The 19,843-nt window shown below is 41.2% G+C and overlaps 2 non-coding genes across 2 annotated transcripts; one reads left to right on the forward strand and one right to left on the reverse strand.

Moving 5' to 3' along the window:
* The first annotated feature begins 8,616 nt into the window (after window positions 1-8,616).
* trnas-aga (transfer RNA serine (anticodon AGA)) lies at window positions 8,617-8,698 on the forward strand. The gene has a single exon. It is a non-coding gene; the product is annotated as a tRNA-Ser (tRNA).
* Window positions 8,699-18,241: 9,543 nt separating this feature from the next.
* trnas-aga (transfer RNA serine (anticodon AGA)) lies at window positions 18,242-18,323 on the reverse strand. The gene has a single exon. It is a non-coding gene; the product is annotated as a tRNA-Ser (tRNA).
* Between the last annotated feature and the right edge of the window lie 1,520 nt (window positions 18,324-19,843).

The following is a 19,843-nucleotide window of genomic DNA, read 5'->3' on the forward strand; positions in this document are numbered from 1 at the left end:
TTAGTAGATTGTACATCATACAATGTTGACACATTTTTATTGACGTCATATAAAAAGTGACGATGTGTAAACGAAAAAAACAAAATCAACTAACATAACAAAAGATTAGCATTTGAGGCCTGTGTGAATGAGATTACACTGTAAAGCGCTTTGAGTGCAGATAAGGTCGAAAAATAAAATTGAGTCCATTTACCATGAAGTTGATCTGGTTGGGCACTGGTATTTTTTCTTACTGCAGCTCAGGAGTGATTCAGGAGAAGAGTTTCAGAACAGCCAAGGTTGGAGACTGGAATTTTAAAATTCACCTGGAACCAGACAACCTTGGGAGGTAAAACCTCAAATCATAGTCATAGACCTCTGGTTGGAGGCTGGACGATGATGTTTGGACTTGAAGGAAAACTCCTTGTCCAAATTCCATTGTGTTCAAATTTAAAGTCCCACAATAAGAAGTAGCTGAATCTGACAGGTGAAGGTTTGGAACTACAAGATGGTTGATGTTTTCTTGACTTGATGCTCTGACTGTCAGGGTGGATGACAGCTTCTTTCTGCTGCTGCATCTGAGTGGCTATGATTGGAGGTTTTACCTTCCAAGGTTGTCTGGTTCCAGGGGAAATTTAAAAATTGAAGTCCTTCAACCTCAGCTTTTCTGAAACTCTTCTCCTGAATCACTCCTGAGTTTTTGTTAAGAGCTGAAAATGAGCTGCATCAAGAAAAAATACCTGTGGTTCTCCTCCAGGAGGGTCCAGGTTCTGCCATTGTGGCTCCTTGTGCCACTGCCAGAGAGCCTCAGCTGCACACTGCAACATTTCAACAGGAGATTTACATTCCTTCAAATGTCCTGACATCTTATTCCAATGGTTCTGTTCCATATTTATATTTTAAAATCAATCACACAATGAAAGCTGCCACAGCTGGTTTAAGAGAGAGAACACACTAAGAGATTTGAAACCAGTAAAATATGCTTTTCTGTGTGCAAACTAGTGAGGGGCATGGAAGGATATTTTACCACCAATACAGAACCCAAACTTTAGTCATGTGATGAGATGGCGACTCTGATTATGAAGTTTATGGACAAAATGTGAATTAAAGAAAATACATTAAAAAAACAACAATTCTTCAGTAGACTTTGATCTAACATTTGAAGTTAGATTTTGGTGGCTGCTCTCACAGCAAATTTAGGATTCGGGAATAACCTCTCTGTGAGTTAAAATCAACTCAATCTGAGTGTACATGTGAGACCAGCGAATAAACTCTTGGGCTGTGTTAAAGTAACTCTTTTCTGAGAGTTGATCTTTTAACTCCTATCAGGAGTTAAAACTGAACATGTACAGGAGTTAAAAAATGACTCCCATTCAGAGTACAATTAACTCTTATATTTAGTTACATTTATGTTAACTCTTTTTTAGTGTTAACAGTCAACTATTAATATGTGTTGTATTTTACACTCATGGAGTTAATATTTCAAGACACTAAAATGTTTTTTTAGGTAAAATAAATATGAAATACACCAAATAAATTACTTTAATGCCTCTCTTTATTTAAAACATTGAGACATTAGGTCAGCAACACTTCGCTGCATGAATACATACTTGTGAACCAAGTTATATTTTGGTAAAATCATTTATCTAACAATGAGCTTTGTTCAACAACATCGTTCTTCAAGTAGAAAATAAGGTAAAACCTCAAATCAAAAGACACTTATAATGGCAGCTTAACAGTTGCAAAACGGTGTTATAAAATGTAAGTCAAATAAAAAACAAAATGTTGTACAAAAACATATTTCAATTTTTCAACAAATAATCTCAACTAGATTTCTACAAATTCTTTGGAGAAAATCCATCCAGTGCAAACTTTGTCAAAAACCTTGACGTATTGAACACATTTAACAAATGTGACTTCCTTGTAATGCAGGATTGCAGACATAATGTAAACAGTTCAACTCATCATTAAGCTCAACACGTGTACATACAAGTCAAGATCAATTCCACTCAGTTTCCTTTATCAAACATTTTGACACTTCAAATAATACAACTCTCTGACACAACATAAAAACATGAATCACACCCACAGGACATTTGGGCATCAAAAGCTTTGAAGTGTCTTCAGGCCCTTCTTTCCAGAACCAGAATCTTATTTGGGTTGATTTCATTTACTTGGAAAGCAAGAAAATGGTCATGGAAACAAGTTTCATGTTCCATCAGAACAAAAAACACTTCACCTTTATCCAAGATAATAGTGGTTATTTTGCTGAACAAAGGCGTGTTTTCATCAGTGCCTATGCAAACAAAAAGGCCAACATGATATTCAACTCCATCACACTTTACCCAGTTTGTCAGGTTGACAATGGACTGTGGGTCAGTGTGAAGGTATGCAGATACATCTTGATGTTTCAAGTAAACACATTTTGATTGGACCAGACTTGACTGCTTTTAAGGCCAAGCATTCCCAATGATAGGCTACAGCAAACTGATGTTTTCTTGCAAGGGAGACAGTCAAATTCTTGAAGTTCTTATCACAGTCCTTGAAAAATGTATGTTTAGCTTTGAATCTCATTGTCCAGATATGAGTAAGTGGTCCTATTTTTCGGAAGCACCGAGGACAGCGGACCATGAAATGGTGTTTTGGGATCAAGGTTTTTGATGAGTAAAGTTCTTTGAAGAGTTGGTGATGTTCGATAATAAGATGCTTTAGATACACACTCATCCCTTCAGTGATCGAGTATGAAAACACAACGTCAATAATGTTCAGCAACAAAAGCATCAAATGCCAGTGCAAATCATCCTCTGGTACCAGGTCACCAAATATTAAGGGTATGTTTGTGATCAAACACAGAGTTTGGGATGTGTTTAACCCGAGTCCATGTCCCACACAGTCAAGCTTAACATTGGTTGGCTTGTTTTTCTTTTCCAAATAGCCATACTTGAAAGCATAGATCCTCTTCAACAGGCTTTCTTTAGTGATGAAATGTTTCATCAGGTATTCAAAAAGTAACCTGGCCTCATATTGACCAACCCCCTCCAAAATGTCATGCATGATGTCAACAGCATAATTTTCTGAAATACTGCAAAGTGTTCAGAATGCTGTTCCGCTTAATGCCAAATAAGGAGGTTATTGTTGGATCATTTTCCAGAGCAGTAAAATGTTGGTCATTCAAAACTGCAGATCTTAAAGTCAAACACGGGTCATCTTCTGAGAAAACTGACTTTTGACAAATCCACAGAAATGATTTGCACTAAATGACTCCATGAATCCAAGAATGCTGTGCATACCCACGTTATCACCAGTCATTTGTGCAAGAGTGCCACGAACACAGACTTCAGAAAATGGAACAGCAACTCCAGCTGTTTCTAATATTTTCAGGTCTCTTACTAAGGGTTTCAATATTTCATCAATACCATATTTCTTAGCATCTTGTGCATGGAACAATGATACCAGATGAATGTTCATCAAGGCTGAATTCACCCTGGGTGGAAGATTCCTTAAAATGAAGTAAAGACAGACAACTTTATGGATACCTTTTTTTGAACCTGGCGGATTTGCGCACTCCAATTCATCAAAGTACAACTGGAGAGCAAACTTTTCACTTGAAAACAGGGGATGATTTGTGAAGTAGCTTCCATCACACAAGTCCTCATATTTGTCACAGCTAGTAGATTTTTGCATCAATTCACAAATACTTTCATTTGTGAAAATGAACTGCAGTGTTTTAACTATTGAATACAGATCAATTTGTCAATGATTGGAACTTGCTCCTAGTTTCCAGTTTTGGTGTTTCGTCTGGTATCAAATCTTCCACCTAGGCGCTTTTCAACTGCTTGCATGATATCCCATTTTTCTGTGAAATATTTTTCCAACTTGCTATTTGAATTTAAATGGCTGAAAGGATTGTCTGTGTGTTTAAACAACTCTTCAATGGCCGATCTGGCGGGATTGGTGGCTGGTATGAAGTTCAGCACTTGTTCCTGTATATTAGTTTGCAAGTCTCCAACAAATTCAGCCAAGTTCTCAATGGTAGAAAGTACGGCAGTATTTGGTACACCACTTCCTAAAAGTTTGGCAATAATTGATGCACACATGTCCTTGCTGCTTAGTGGCACTGAAGAGCCTTCTTCAATATTTTGGTGTTGTGATGAAGCAGAGGGGGTTTCATCATTGAAGCACTTCAAATTATCGTGCTCTTCAGTGTCATGGCTGACAGGGGTCTGATCTGTCAGACATGGACTGTCAAATGGTGCATGTATCTTAATGAGGTGCCTTCTAAATCCAGAATAACTTGAGAACTGCAAGCAGCATCCTATTTGACCACATTTTCATCTTAAATTTTTCCCTGGATACATTCCATGAATTAGTTTGAGGTGCCTGAACAAGAGCAGAGCTGGACCAAAGGATGAGGCACAGAGGAAACATCTCAGCATTTTAGCGACTGCTTGTTCAACAACTTTGCTCTTAACTCTTTGACTCTTGGAGTTTCTTCTGTTGTGCCAATGTCAATGTTGTACAGAGTAGTCTGCAAAAATGTGTACAGGCTGGAGAGAGCATCATCATATTTCAGACTGAAAACAAAATGAGACTTGAACGGCTCATCAAATGCACCCAAAGATGTACTTGACTGACATGGAAGAAGCTTTCCATCCAAGACTATGTAGAAGCTGAGAACCTGTGCTCGTGAGGTTCCTCTGGCCAAAAGATATGGCTGGGGGTTTCGCTCTGTGGTAAGGTGGCCCTCCAAGCTCCGGCACGCCTGAAACACAATGAGAAGCACTGTCACATAAGCAGTTAACTAGAAAAAAATGTTACAAAATACTGGAAAAGATCACGTGGCTTTTACAAACCTTCTGAAATAGCACTAAATGATCTGCAGCCTCTGCAACACTGATCTTTTTTGGCCGCTTACGTCCAGCTGGTTGAGGTGTAAGCAGATGCAGCAAGACAAGAAGGGAGGCCATGTCACTGTCCCACTCTGCAGACAAAAATCAACATATATTTTACCTAAGAATATCTTTCTCTACATTTTAAAAGAAAAACAGGCGACAGTAATAATCAGATGTACTCCCATTTGCTTAAAAATGTATGCTAACTTATGATATCGCAAACAAACCCTTAAGAACATACGACCTGGCTCATCATCAGCAGTGTCAGACTCTTCATTTAGGGCAGAGTTGAGGTGTTTTTTCAGAAGAGGTGTCTGTCTCAGGCTCCTGGCCTCTCGGATGATCTTGTCTTTAAAGCAGGTGGTCCACTTTTCCAGGAACCTGGATGAAATCTCTCATCCAAACATCAGCAAGAAATCCTGCAAAATCTAATGTAAAGCGGAGGGAACTACCATTACAATCATATCAATTGAATAAAATTTATTTTAAGAAATATTATTCAAATCGTATTTGTTTCCTACCAGTCCTTTAGTGTCCAAGAAACGAGGGAACATTTGGAGAATGTCTGCTGACTGCTGTGGATCATGGATCATCTGTTGGCGATAGAGGAATGTTTCTCTCATCTTCTGGAAGACTAAGTCACAGTCAGTTGTGTGGTGAAGATGAGACATTGCTTCCGTGCAGCCATCTCCTGATTGCTGGTCATCAATGGGACCAACTGTCCTTGACGATGTGGGACCTCCTTTACGCATCACTGTTGTGGGAAGTTGATGCAGTTTTAGACTGACGTTGAACTGTCTTCACCCTCCACTCAAGAAAACCTGTGTTGCTCTGGATGTCATAGAAATGTTCCTGAAATAATAATATCTGTGGTTCGAGTTCTGACATTTTAAAGTTTCAAAGGAAAGCAAATGGTGAAATTCTGAAAAAGATCAGGATTTCACACTGTATTTACAATGCAAACTCACATATCCCTTTTTTGAGTATGGATCCTTCAAAGATGGGAAGAGTGACACAATCCCAAGAGCATGAAACTCCTTGGTTGTTTTGGCTACTGCTCTCCTAAAATACATAAATATTGTTTGTGAAAAGATTCTTTCCTTCACTGAAAAAAAGAACATTTAGGTACCAGCATCAAGCTTCTTACCCTTCCTTTTCACGCATGTGAGCCACAATGATGTTCACCATTAATGGGCGAGTTGAATCTTTCAAACTCCCCGTGTCTTCATACTCCTTAATCACGGTCATCCCTGCTGGCTTTGAGCTCGGAATCTGCTCCACCACCTAATTGGAATAGATTTTTAAAAAGATCATAAGAATTAGCGACCAAAAGTACTGATCATTTCTTCAGGAAACATCAATCTGTCACAAAAAAATATCATTTAGGATGAGGCTTTCAAGATCTGTAGCCCCTGAGTTTAATCTGCATCCTAAGTTACGCTAACCAACTAGCAAACTGTCAAGTATGTAAATTACCACACTTACACTTCTTGCACGGGTGCTGTCCATATCAGGGTGAGCAAGTTGATATCCAGCATCACTTGTGTCGCTTCTTGGGCTGCTTAAGCTTGTGATGGACAGTGTATCTGTTAGACTGGAGGAGGAGGATCCTTCACCTGGCTGCAGAAGTGCCAAATATGAGGATAAAAACCCCATCAGTGTATAAGGCATAAACCTGATCACCAAAATCAACAGTACTACTTGCTATCAACAGAGAATAGTTACTTAGTATTTCATTCTGTACGTGATAACATTCCCTACCACATGGTTTGAGGGTTATATACTCGGCCAGGTCTGCACTGTCAGTGTTGTCCTTGAAAAGGTCTGGTGGTTGGAGTTCTGAAAAGCAGACATTTGGTTGTGCTTTTTTTAAATATCGAATTATTTTGATTAAAAAAATTAAACACTGACACATTTCTTTCAAAGGGAACATTTTTCTCAAGAATATCATCACTTCATAATGATAAAACAGAAACTGACACCACTTTACCATCATCAGTGCAGATGACGAAGCAGACATCTTTAACTGTCGCAAGCTCCAGAGAGACGTCCTCATCCACCTCTATTCCCTGGTCATCTGTGGTTTTCAGCATTGTCTCTTCTGGTATGAGAAATTTCTGATGAACTGAGGCATGACAAGCAACACTCCATTAACACATTGTCATTAAAGCCCCATGAATTACTCAATTCAAAATGAACCTAACTTACCCAAACTGATGAAATCGGAGAAGCTGATTTCATCCAGTTTAACACATTTCCTTGTCCCTTTGTATTTCACCTTTATCAACATCTTGAGCACTTAAGGGAAAAAGGAGTTTTAATATAAACATTAATAGCAAAGAAAGGATTGTAACTGTAACAGTCTGTCTGTGTTGGGGCTGTTAGGGTATATAATGCATTATTTTAATCATTTTTAAAGTAAAGGAGGCCCAGTGTGGTGTAGGCAAAAATTATATTTTGAGAGGGCCAATAAAAAATTGGGTGGGCTATCTTTTCCCATTTAAAAACATTTGCCAGTAGAAAAAAAGACACTGGCAGACTGAAGAACAGCAACATTTTGTGTAAAAAATCTGCTTTTGCTCAGCATAGCCAATTTCCAGAGCTAGTAATCCAATGTCTGCACACAACAGCACTCTAAACCATGAACTCTTATCACTGGTGTTCTCCATTAGCTTAGTCTGCATTTAATCACATTATTTAGCACGACTAGCCGACCATGTTTTCACCATTTGATTCACAATTACAGTACGTCACGGTCGCGTTGCTTGTCAAAGCTTTTCGTGGTAAATGTGAAGCGTTAATGTTACCTGTCAGGTTCCTCTCGTGAAGGCCCCGGTGTCCTGTCACGCAGCCTTCGAGCCGCGGCGTGTCCAGTCCGATGTTGTGACAGAAGTTCGTCTAAAAACGACACGCGCAGGAAATAAAAAATAAACAACCGAACGTGAAGCTAGCAAAACTACTTTTTAACGACACCAGACGTAATGACAAGAGCCAGTGTTCATTTAATACATGAAATATGAGCACGACTGGAAGAAGCTCGCTTACCCAGTTGCCTCACTGATGACGTTTTGCAAGAGTTGGAAAATTGAAGTTCTTCCTTACAAGTCACTTAGTCCTGGCCAGTATTCAGTTTGATAGTACATAAATCGAAACATATCAACATTAAGAACGGTTTAAGAGGTACAACTGCTCACGTACCTGTCTCTGTATAAGTAGGAGCGAGAGAAACGTTGAATGAACTCTGGGGTGGAGGTGATTCACTGCCCTGAACACCCAGTGAATGTACGACTTTTCCCACACTGCTTAAGAGTATCAGTTAACACGAGCTGGAGTCTCAATGTGGGAATGAACTCCAAAATTTTTACTCCTTCACTGCTTTGTGTCAAACTCCAGATTTTTTCACTCAGAAATTTGCTGTGCATGCAGCCCCCTTGAAACATTACTATTTATGTCTTTAATGCACCAAAACCTTTATTTTTCTGGGGTTTTGAGTGGTTCTGGGTCATGAATCAAAATTTAAATTGGACAAAAATGTCATGCAGGGTCACTGGGGCCGCACGTTTCATGTTCTCAACAGATTAAAACTATAGAGTGTGTGACATGTGGTGTGTTTGTCAGGAGCTTTCAAGACCAAAGTTGTTGACACACAAAAGAAAGAAATATGTCAAAGTTTGTTCATTTTTATGAGATAAACTGAAAATTAGTTTCACTAATGTCACTCTCTACTAATGTGCATGGGAGTGTAGTTGTTGTGGCCGAGTGGTTAAGGCGATGGACTAGAAATCCATTGGGGTCTCCCCGTGCAGGTTCGAGTCCTGCCAACAACGTTAAACTGCTGTTCCAGAGGAGACAACATCTGCTCCTACTGTAGGTCCATGTGTCAAAGGTTTTCTTTCAAGGGCTGTAGCAGCTGATGATGAGGGAGAGAGAGAGGATTGGTAGCATGTTGTCTTGTCTCAACCATTCTGGTGTTGACCAAAATCTTTGTTGATACTCCAGTGGTGGTGAAGGTGATGGAAATGTTCCAAGTGGGACGGTTCCATGTTCAACCAGTTTCATCTGGAACTGAGGTGGAGCTTAGGGTTAAGTAGGAATTGGTTTGGTTTAGTCCCTGGGAATGTCAGTTGGTGTGTGTGTGTGTGTATTTACATGCAGACTTTCCCTTGTGACAGCTGATTTGGTTTGGAATCCATCTTAGTCAGGACATTTTGAGAAAATTCTATCATGTCGTTGTAGTTATTTTGATTTACAACACTGGAAAAAAAATCACCTCCCCTCCAAAAACCCTCCTCTTCAACTTTGTACCCAAGTTGTCTCCTCATCAGGCACCACAGGATCCAGTAGGTTCAGTTAAAACAAGTCATTAGAGATTTAAAAAATGTCCATCAAACACAAAATAAGGCTTCAAATAGGTTTCCAATTTTATTTCATGTTGACACATTTTGTCCATTTGACATCAGGACTGATCCCAGATCATCTCAATGAGCTCATCCCAGCACCAGAGTACCGCCCAAGTTCATCAAGGACAGCAAACATGAGCAGGTCTAGATTCACCTCCATCTTTGGAGGTTGTTGAATTTCCTCTTGAGGACCGTCAGGCTGTTTCCTTACTTTGCTGTGACACAACAGCAGACAGCAACAAGGACTGCTGCAGTGCACTTGGTAATTGGATGCACTGAAGTCATCCATTCATGTCAGTGATGTCACTTGGCAGGACTGTCATTGCCGTCACATTCTAGAAAAGAATCCAGACTCCACATGTGGCTCCCATGATAACTGATGGACCTCTGGTTGGAGGCTGGATGATGATGTTTGGTCTGGGGGGTTAAGATTGTGGGGGCTGTTTCAGTTCTAGTGCTGAAGGCTTTCGCCATGACAGTCAGACTCTCATCTGTCCTTCATGTTCCCTCAAATGTGCAGTGTGGACCTCACACACTGAATTTAGCCTGAAAACTCTTCATGAAAAGCAGGAGACTCAGAGTCTCTGTGGCTCAATCGGTCAGCCCGATCAGCTGTTAACCGAGAGGCTGGTGGTTCGAGCCCACCCAGGGACGATGAACAGGTTCTACTGGTTCTTAGGACTCTGTTGATCAGCTGCTGAGTTGCTACTTGATGTCAACATTGGTCTGTTTCATCCTGAGTAGTTTGATCACAACAGAGTCGTTGTATCATTGATCTGAATGTGGACGGACAGATTGACCCTCCACAGCAGACGCATGTGACAGACCTCTTGATGAGACACTTAGTGGTAAAGCCAGATTCTGCCAGTCCCACTGACATATTTCAGTCACACATGTTCAGAGATGTTTTGTTTTCCTGAATACATTTATTATTTTCTGATCACCTTGTGGATTTTTCATCATTCTCCTCTTTACCATACTTTAGGTTGCGGTATGTACACCTTAGTTAGTCTTGGGTTTCAGAAATCACACAGCATACAAATAATAGCAGGTTGAAGCATATTTATTTAAAAGAATTTAACATGGTTATGTGGCAGCAGGCATAGCACCCAAGGTTCTTTGAACACACCTTGATGGCCTGTCGGCCTATCAGAGAACAGGTGCCCACATTTAAGACGGCCCCTCCCTCGCCCTTCCTGCTTCGTAACTCTTCCATGTGGAAGTGGCTTTGTTCCACCTCCGGCGTGTGTGCGGCTGTGGGTACGCACGCTGCTCTGTGCTGCTCTCTGCACTCCGTTTGAGAGTGGAAATGCTGACATCCGGCTCCCTCCCTCTTGCCTTCCCTCTGGGATGAGCGTGTGCGTGCGTGCGTGCTGATACACTTCAGCTAAGGTAGGTGCCTGTCGGCCCGCAGCTGTCATTTTCAGCCAAAAACTGTGCTAATGATCTATTTAATCAGGGACAATCAACCAACCGGACGCTGCTGCTTTGTCTATGCTGACCCAGCTTGTCCATCAGGGTAATCTGCGTGGCCGTGGGTTGTTGAAACGCAGCCTTGCTGCTTCGGCTGCTCGGTGCTTCGGGTGGCCCTTTGAGGCTATTTCCTGCAGTTACCCACTCTGCGCGTCCACGAGGTGACACACACCTGAACGGAGCTGAATCCGATGGATTCTTTTTATTGTATGAGTGATGTTTGGGTGTGGAATTAATTTTGGTTTAATTATTTAGTTTTCTTCATTTCTATTTCTTGTTTTGGGTTTCTTGAGTTAGTTTGTTTCAGTTGGATTTATAGGATTAATTGATATTTTCTTTTTGTTTGTTGTTTTTTTTTGATCAGGGTGAACTTTCTTTCATTTGTGTTTGCCTTTTTGGTTAAATCGTGTTTTGAATTAGTTTTCTTTGAATTAGGTATTTTGCTTTGATTTATTTTGGGCTGTATTTGAATGATTAAAATAATTTTATTCTTTCTGTAGGTTAAGATTTAACTCCTTCCACCAATTGAATTATTTTTGCATTTGGTTTGAGTGCAACTCTGAAAAAAATTTTTTTCTTGTTTCAGTGTCAGAGGCTGGTGGTGGTGTCTCCTCTTTGTGTGTTTCCCAGGTGACAGTCACTTCCTGGTGTGGGTGACTTATTTTTGATTTCTTTAATTTGGGTGAACTCCCCCCAGATACAATCGCTCACCCCCCTTCGAAGTCTCTGCCCTGATCAATTTCCCTTTTTTTTCCTTTGTTTGGTGTGTATGTGAATGTCCGATTGCGGATTGATTTTAACTTGAGTTCTAAATAAAATATATACTTTTTTTATACCACAAACAAAGTCTCCAGCTGATGAATGGAACTTACCTGTGTGTCTTGTCCCCTAGTAAGAAAAATAAAACTCTGGGTGAAATTCCCAGGGTGGCGTTGTTGGGCAGCTGTGAAGAATCCTCTCAAAATTATTGCGCAGTATTAGTGGAATTAGCGTCCCTTTCCCTGGCCACAGTTACACACACACACACACACACACAGCCTGTCTTTGGTATAAAATGGTCTGTCACGTTCTCTCACGTTGCACAACAAAACAAACAAAGACGGCCATGTCCAGTGTGGTCCTGGATATGACGACTGGACTGCAGGGTCCCAGTATCACTGTGACAATTCTTTTACCAGCTATGACCTTGGACAAGAACTTCTCAGGAGGAAACTTATCATGGTGGCACAGTGAAGAAAACTGGACCTGAGCTACCTGCTGAAATCTTGCAGGTGAAGGACAGAGCTCCACCTCTTTGACAGACACCACCACTGTTGGCTCGTGTGTCAGTTTTTGACACACACGCATCTAAACACACACACATACACACGCATCTAAACACACACATACACTTTTGAGACTTTTCCTCTGTTTTTGTTTTTTCCTGGTTGTGAACCAGTAGTTGGTTTCTGTTGGTTTGATTTGCTTGACTGGTTGTTGTTTGTTTGACCTTGCAAATCCATATTTTGGGTTCTGGCTTGTTCTGCTTTTCATTTTGTGTTTGTATTAAAGTTCTGTTGCTGAAAAAGAGACTTTTTTTCCTTTTTCTTGAAGTAAATATATGAGGGTCGAAACTGACCCATAACACCATGGATGTTACAATAGTTAATAATATTAAAATGAAGAATAAATAAAACCAATCCATGTCAGAGATGTGTTCTGACACCCCTCAGTAATGGTCAGAAAACACAACAAACTTTTGTTTATTTCTATGATTTTCTTGAGGTTCATTTGATCATTTTTTAACTGAAATTGAGGGTTTACTGACAAAAAAAAGGTCCAGAGGCCCACAACAAAATATTCAAATCAATATTTCCATGGATAAGGAAGCCTAACAAGGAAACCAAGAGATGGGAAACAACTTGGATGATAGAAAATTGTTTCCTGTCTCCTGCCATTGTGGAGAGCCTTTGTTCTGTCCTGCTGCTGTCCAGTTGTCTCTACTGAGCTCCTCTGCTGGTTCCACCTTGAAGAGGGTCTGAGCTAAAATTGAATATTGGGGAACTTCAACCTTTGATCTAAGAGTTTTGTGTTTGATCTTAGAATTCTTTCTTTGATCTCACCTGAGACAAAGACATGGAAGCTCGATCTGCTGTTGAGGAGGCCGTGATTGTATAGTGGTTAGTACTCTGTGTTGTGGCCGCAGCAACCCCGGTTCGGCTCCAGGTCACGGCAGCATGAGACAAATTTCTTGTGTGTATTGATGGACACAAACCAAGCAGAATTTTCCCACAATGCAATAGGGCGGTGTTTGCTCAGTTTCTTCTCAATGCTAATGTCTACTAGCTTAGTCTGCTACTTTGATGGCTCTGACTACAAAAAGGTCCAGACCCCTGGATATGGTGGTTCCTCCCTAAACGTAGATTCTGTCAGCTCATGTTTTGAAATCAACTCACCATGAACACAAGTAGATTTCAATGGACTGCAAATGTGTCTCATTTAATGGTAAACATGTCAAATATAAATTCCATCACCTGAGGAGGTCTGCTGCTGGAATTAAGCTCCAGATATTCACAAGATATTTTATATCTTAAAATGAAGCATTTTTATATTTGATTTATTATTCATTAGCCTGCTTCATGTGGTGTGATTTTATGTGTCCTATATTAAATAGAACTTTGTAAACGATCGTCCCTGAGGATGTTGAATGATGTCAAAAAAGTGTTCTCTCAGCTCTCCTTTCCTCGAAATAGAGGAGTCTCTGCTGAGGACGTTCCCTTTCAGAGTCCTGACGTCTATTCAGATGCACCGAGAGACTCAGGCAAACAGAAGACAAGGGCAAGTGAAGTAACCTGAAAATGAGAGGGGAGGTTCGACATCAAAATAAAACAGGAAGAACAGGACGCAAATGGGATATCAAAATAAGAGAGACCATGAGACATGACCCCCCAGTTCCTGCTGCTTCCAGCTCTTCATATCAAGCCCCTCGTACAGTGGTTGAGAGAGACCACAAATATTAAGGGTGTCCACATAAATGGAGAAGAACACAAGGTGGTGCTAGACGCTGATGATGTTTTAACATATTGAAGTGAGCCCCCTAACACAGGACCTGCATTAATAAAACTCTTTGAAACACTGGAAGCTCTGCTGGATATAAATTCTCCATTCTAAAACACAGGTTCTGACCTTTAATCACTCACCTCCAGAACACATGGAGGAAAACCTCCACCTGGATTGGGGCCAGAACTCCTTGAAGATGATAGAAGAAGATGGAACTCCATTTCCTTTCTGAGTCTGAGTCACAGGATCGATAGAGTAAAAATAAATGTCCTACCACAAGATCTCTTTCTAGTTCCAGGACCAACTGGAGAAATTGCCTTCAAAACCGTTTCTGAATTGAACAAAATGCTTTCCAGTTTTATCTTGCAGGGGAAGAAACCCAGGCTCAAATTTACACCACTACATGAATGAGCCCCAGTTCCTGCTGTACTGGCCCATCAAAATCTGGAAAAATGTTTCCGTAATGTCCAAATCTCAATGAATAATTTGGAATGTTAACAGGAGAATATCACTACAAGTCATTTAATGATGTGCTTTTAATCCTGGGTTCAAGCCTCATGAAATGAACCCTAGATTTAAATCCTGGATTCAAAGAGAGTAACAACTTTCTACTCACTTGTGGAAAATGGAAATGTAAAAGATTTGAAAGCCTGAGAAGAGAATATCACTGAGAAAGTCTGACTTTTTAGAATCTTCTTAGGTGAGCAATTATTTTTGAACACGACATCAGAAATGAAACAGACTTTAATGATCCAATGCTGAAAATATTTTTGGCTGCCCGTCAAGAAACAAGAAAAACCTCATATTGTATGTTGTTTTCCGTTTGACCTGATTCTTGGTTGTCAACTAACTGCTCATTGGCTTTCTTGATGGAACAACAAAAGCAAAAGTTGAAGACTTTGAATATCCAGGCCTCTGGCCTGATTCTCAGCTGTCATTTTAATTTCACATGAACTCAGTGTCCAAGCAAATATCTGGTTGGCTAAAATGATTTTTGTCCTTCTGTTGACTTTTTCCATAAGAAGTCTGGAAAAGTATTATAACACAGTTCATGTTCCCAATACTGGACTACGGTGGTGGTTTCTATGGGAACACTGGTGACGGCCCCAGGCCTGGGTCCTATGCAGCGTTGTGTGTGCAGGGTCCTGTTGGTGGGTGTGTTTGTGTCTTTGCAGGTCTGACGTCCTCAACAGTCAGGTTCCTTCATACCTGACAGAGCTCACAGGTGAACCCCGCCTCTGGCCCGTAGATGCTGGGATAGGCTCCAGCCCCCCTGCAACCATTAATGTGGGTGTTTTGTTAATTGCATGCCACATGAAATTATTTTTGGTCACTTTTCTAGCAACAGTCTCACATTGGTAAGACAAGAACACTTCTGCTTTTGATGATGACAGTTTGTTCAACACTAAACTTCATCCACTACCATGTTGTCAAACACTGGAACATCCACAGCACCTGAACAGGGACCTGAACCCTGGACCCTCAGATTAAAAGTCTGATGCTCTACCGTCTGAGCTACTCAGGTTCTTTCTACAGCATTTAGACAGGAAAATAAACACCTGTGAAGGTCAAACTGCTGCTTTCTTGACTTGTTCAATCCTCCATGTTAAAGTCCACCATGCTTTTGATTGGCTCTGATTCTCTGTGGCAAAATCCAACAAGAGGCTCCAAAAATGTCTTGAATGTCATAAGAATACACAGGACAAGATGTTCGTTTCCTTCATGTCTGCAGTTCCTCCACTGGAAAGTAAAGTCAATGCTGTTCCTCTGCTGAAACCTGGGATCGGACCAGGGACCTTTAGATCTTCAGTCTAACGCTCTCCCAACTGAGCTGTTTCAGCTCTGAGGGAGGGCCCTGCTTCTCTCATTTTATAATCTCTTCCACTCTCACTAGAACTTAGAGAGGATTTGAGCCTCTGAAGTCATGACACATTGAACAGTTCTACTGGACCATTTTTGATGAATGTCTGAATCACACAAGCCTTTTTTGTTTGTCTTCTTCCCAGTTGCCTCAACATTGTGTGAGCCAATAATTCCACATCTGTACCAGACAAACCTCTGGTTGGTGGGTTTTCTGGATCTTTCTGTTCTAACAGTGTCTTTTGTCTTAATTATGCCACTTTCACATGATACAAACACAAAATGAAAAGCAGAACAAGCCAGAACCCAAAATATGGATTTGCAAGGTCAAACAAACAACAACCAGTCAAGCAAATCAAACCAACAGAAACCAACTACTGGTTCAAAACCAGTAAAAAACAAAAACAGAGGAAAAGTCTCTGTGTGCAAGAACATGCATGTGTGTGTGTATGTGTGTGTGTGTGTGTGTGTTTAGATGCGTGTGTGTGTGTGTGTTTAGATGCGTGTGTGTCAAAAACTGACAACATGAGCCAACAGTGGTGGTGTCTGTCAAAGAGGTGGAGCTCTGTCCTTCACCTGCAAGATTTCAGCAGGCAGCTCAGGTCTAGTTTTCTTCACTGTGCCACCATGATAAGTTTCCTCCTGAGAAGTTCTTGTCCAAGGTCATAGCTGGTAAAAGAATTGTCACAGTGATACTGGGACCCTGCAGTCCAGTCGTCATATCCAGGACCACACTGGACATGGCCGTCTTTGTTTGTTTTGTTGTTGTGCAACGTGAGAGAACGTGACAGACCATTTTATACCAAAGACAGGCTCTGTGTGTGTGTGTGTGTGTGTGTGTGTGTGTGTGTGTGTGTGTGTGACCATGTTAAATTCTTTTAAATAAATGTTTTTCAACCTGCTATTATTTGTATGCTGTATGATTTCTGAAAACCAAGACTAACTAAGTGCGCTGACCGATTGAGCCACAGAGACTCTGAGTCTCCTGCTTTTCATGAAGAGTTTTCAGGCTAATTTCAGAGTGTGAGGTCCACACTGCACATTTGAGGGAACATGAGGGACAGCTGAGAGTCTGACTGTCATGGCGAAAGCCTTCAGCACTAGAACTGAAACAGCCCCCACCATCTTAACCCCCCCAGACCAAACATCATCCAACCAACCAGAGGTCCATCAGTTATCATGGGAGCCACGTGTGGAGTCTGGATTCTTTTCTAGAATGAGACGGCAATGACAGTCCTGCCAAGTGACATCACTGACATGAATGGATGGATGACTTCAGTGCATCCAATTACCAAGTGCACTGCAGCAGTCCTTGTTGCTGTCTGCTGTTGTGTCACAGCAAAGTCTCTGGTGCTGGGATGAGGTCATGGAGACGATCTGGGAGCAGTCCTGATGTTAAATGGACAAAATGTGTCAACATGAAATAAAATTGGAAACCTATTTGAAGCCTTATTTTGTGTTTGATGGACATTTTTTTAAATCTCTAATGACTTGTTTTAACTGAACCTACTGGATCCTGTGGTGCCTGATGAGGAGACAACTTGCAACTCTCTTCTGGCAGGCCTCCCTGCATGCTCATTCAAGCCTCTGCAGATGATCCAGAATGCAGCAGCACGCCTGGTGCTTCCAGCCCAGCGCTGCTCCAAATCTCTAGCCAGACTCTTCTCTTCTGTTGTTCCCAAATGGTGGAACAAACTACCGAACTCTGTGTGTTCTGCTGAGTCCCTTTCTACTTTTAAGAGACAATTGAAGACTCAATTGTTCAGAGAGCACCGAGGCACTTGACCTGACTCTTCTCCTCTTTGTGCTGTGGGGTAGAATAAGTCAGAGGGTCCAAGACCCAGCACTTAGTGATTATGTAGCACTAACTGTGTTGTGTGATGTTGTATGTCTGTCAAAAAAAAGAAAAAAAAAAAAGGGAGGGGGGGCGACACTTCTTCTGCCACTAGATGGCGGTACCTGTGACCAAATCACAACTGAAGCACTTTTGCGCTTCCTATGGACTTTTCCTTAATTAAGTCTAAATTCTTGCTTGTGTTGTACGTCACTTTGGACAAAAGCGTCTGCTAAATGAAATTGTAGAATTGTAGAATTGTAGAACTTGGGTACAAAGTTGAAGAGGAGGGTTTTTGGAGGGGAGGGGATTTTTTTTCCAGTGTTGTAAATCAAAGTAACTCCAACTACATGATAGAATTTCTCAAAATGTCCTGACAAAGATGGATTCCAAACCAAATCAGCTGTCACAAGGGAAAGTCTGCAAGTAAACACACACACACACACACACACACACACACACACCAACTGACATTCCCAGGGACTAAACCAAACCAATTCCTACGTAACCCTAAGCTCCACCTCAGTTCCAGATGAAACTGGTTGAACATGGAACCGTCCCACTTGGAACATTTCCATCACCTTCACCACCACTGGAGTATCAACAAAGATTTTGGTCAACACCAGAATGGTTGAGACAAGACAACATGCTACCAATCCTCTCTCTCTCCCTCATCATCAGCTGCTACAGCCCTTGAAAGAAAACCTTTGACACATGGACCTACAGTAGGAGCAGATGTTGTCTCCTCTGGAACAGCAGTTTAACGTTGTTGGCAGGACTCGAACCTGTGCGGGGAGACCCCAATGGATTTCTAGTCCATCGCCTTAACCACTCGGCCACAACAACTACACTCCCACACACATGAGTAGAGGATTGATATTCAACAATTAATCTTCATCAAAGCACAGTAGATTTTTTTTTATCTTCTCACAAACACAAACTATTTGTGTGTGTGTGTGTGTGTGTGTGTGTGTGTGTGTGTGTGTTGTTTACCAGCAAGCTGAAAACTGTTGTGGTTTTTGACAATTCTATTGTTTCTGAATGAAAATCATGTGAAGGGACTTCCGGTGACGCCATGATGTAGAAGACACGAGGGAGAATTGCTCCGAGAGAAAACTTATGTAAAAATAGCTCTTTAACGTGATATTAGCAGCAGAAAGGGGTCGAGGACGCGGATAATCAGAGACTAAAGACAAGAGAAATAAAATGGACAAAAAAGGGAAGTCAGCTAAGAAAGAAAATGCGAATGATACAGGCGCCGGCGGAGCGCCGCACCGGGGATGGCGATGTCCGGAGACGAGGTATCGATGATATTAGCGGAGCTCCGTAAACTACGCCAAGAACATGCAGACGCGGTGACGGAAAACAAAGGAGCCTTAGCAAGACTAGAAGCTAAAATAGCTGAAATGGGGGAGAAAATGGCTCAGTTGGAGCAGCGGTCAGATGAGATGGAAGAGAGGATTAACGACACGGAAGGCCAGACGGCGAGGCTGGAAAGAATGGTCACTTTTCTACTTCAACACGAGGCAAGGCTGTCCGCGAAATGCGAGGACTTGGAATCAAGATCAAGAAGAAACAACATAAAAATACACGGAATCCAAGAGGGTGCTGAGAAAGTTCTATTTTGGAGCAAAATCACTGCTTTTGTGGAGCAAATGGCAACTTTACACAACATCCGAGAAGTTGCAAGTGCACATAGTGCGAACCACCAGAGGGCCTTCGTCACAACTCTCTGGTCAGGGGACAGTTGGGAGTCTTGTTTTTCTTGTTTTTCTTGTTATTGTGTATTAGTTCTTGAGGAGATGCAAACTTGTCTTTTTCGCTGTGCTACTTTTTGCACAGTTATATTAGTTAATAAGAGATGTAAAGTTACTGGGTTTCCACTGAAACAAATATGAGTAGGCTAAACCTTGTGTCATATAATGTCCATGGGTTGAATCACCCCATAAAGAGAAAGAAAATACTGAGTCAATTGAAAAAAATGCAATGTTCAATAGCTTTGATACAAGAAACACATCTGGATGACAACGAATGTAACAAAGTGAAAAGGGAATGGGTAAACCAAGTATTTCATGCTTCTTTTGGAAAAAGAAGGGGAGTCGCCATATTAATAAATAAATCCCTGCAATTTCATACAGAGAAAGTGATAAAAGATCATCTGGGAAGATATATAATGATGGTTGGTTCCATAAGCGATATGACAATATCCATACTAAATGTTTATGCCCCAAATGAGGAAAATGCGGCATTCTTTAAAAATATAGCCAACGTAATTGCCAACAATGGGAAAGGGATGATAGTGATTGGGGGTGATTTTAACACAGTGCAGAATGGTAAGCTGGATAGATTGCCTCCAGAACAGGGAC

The sequence above is a fragment of the Aulostomus chinensis genome, chromosome 4 (assembly GCF_037954235.1).
Source record: "Aulostomus chinensis isolate RoL2024-O1b breed Wild chromosome 4, RoL_Achi_v1.0, whole genome shotgun sequence".
NCBI lineage: Eukaryota > Metazoa > Chordata > Actinopteri > Syngnathiformes > Aulostomidae > Aulostomus > Aulostomus chinensis.